Here is a 1,435-nt window from a genome sequence, read left to right as displayed (position 1 = left end):
ATATCAGCTTCTTCTGTCTTCTTACACTCTGGTTGGAAATAAAAGGGTAAAGGGTAAATGTGTTCAGGAGGAAGGGTAGAAAGAAAGTTGATGAAACAATTAAAGCATTTACATTATAACAAATCAGTAACTTAACAGAACAGTTTATATACTTGTCTTCCATCATAACCACTTTCCAGCTCTCTAATTTACATGTTCAGTCTTGTTAGCTAGCAAAATATTATCCAATCTATCCAAGAGTCAGCTGGGTTATGTTTACAGTTGAGCATTTTTTAGCCTTCGGGAACCAAAACTTCCCACAAATTTAAGTTTCAGGACAACTTTAAAATTGGCTTTTATAGAACAGTATTGTCCAACAACATTATTAGTATTGTTTTGTAGTCAAAGATAGAAGTCAGTACCAGTTATGGTTTCCAATGGAATTTTTGATTCATAAAATTTAAATTTAGTCTCTGTACTGAAATATGAAATATGAATCATGAGCAACAAACTGTTATGCTATGTTATTGAAATGCCTTTTAAAGTACATTTTGTGTTTTTGGGGTAGTCCCAGTCTGCTCTCACCTCTCTCTGGATCACAGAGCTCCAAGGCCAGCTGGCTCTCTAAGTCTTTCAGAGCGTCAAAGTCCCTCTCAGCATACATCCTATCTGGTGACCCGCTGATCTCCAGCAGCTGGGTGGTGTTGGCATCCACAACTCCAATGGCATAGACCAATACTCCTTTGTCCCTCAGAGCCATGGCAGGGCCTTTAACCTGATCTTGGGCCTCGCCATCTGTTATCACTACCAGCCTCTGCCTTAGGTCAGGACGCCCTCCTCTAGATGCATCAAAATACTGTGACACATCTGTGATTGCTCCACCTGTGTGTGTGCCGCCACCAATCTGCAGCATGTTATCAATGGCTTTGGACATTTCTTCTTTGCTGTAGTAGCGGTTGAGTGGAAACTCTAGTTTCTGGACAGTGCTGAACTGCATGACACCAACATGCACCTCATTCTGCCCTATAGCGGACTTCTTGATTACAGATTTCATGAATTCTTTCATTTTCTCATAGTCTTGCTGGTTGATGCTCCCAGAGCTGTCAATCAAAAAGAGAAGGTCGCCTGGTATGTCTTTGCAAGCTGTGGAAACAGTAGCACAGACATGTCAGTATAGCATTCTTATGTTTTCCTACTTTCCTTTCCTTGGGGCTCTTGATATAATAATATAATAACAGAATCTTTTCAGTGGTAAGTAAAGTGCAACACACACCTGCATCATCTCAGCTGCATCAGTTAATTTTTAGTTCATCATCAATAAGATTTTGAGCTTGTGAAGTGATATTCACAAATTAAAGTGTGTAGTTGTAAATTAACCTTTGTAAACCTGCAAAATAAATCTGCACAGTCTAAATGTGATATACAGGAGGTAGTCAGGGCATAGTGACCAATTTTT

At 39.5% G+C, this 1,435-nt stretch overlaps 1 pseudogene; it reads right to left on the bottom strand.

The window, feature by feature from the left end:
• Positions 1 to 564: 564 nt before the first annotated feature.
• LOC111669527 (collagen alpha-6(VI) chain pseudogene) lies at positions 565 to 1,122 on the bottom strand (annotated as a pseudogene).
• Positions 1,123 to 1,435: the final 313 nt, after the last annotated feature.

This window comes from Seriola lalandi, unplaced genomic scaffold (genome assembly GCF_002814215.2).
Source record: "Seriola lalandi dorsalis isolate HSWRI2012SDOR001 ecotype SW California unplaced genomic scaffold, Sedor1 jcf7180002004953, whole genome shotgun sequence".
NCBI lineage: Eukaryota > Metazoa > Chordata > Actinopteri > Carangiformes > Carangidae > Seriola > Seriola lalandi.
The sequence above is the reverse complement of the archived record's forward strand: the minus strand, read 5'-3'. Positions and strand labels throughout refer to the sequence as shown.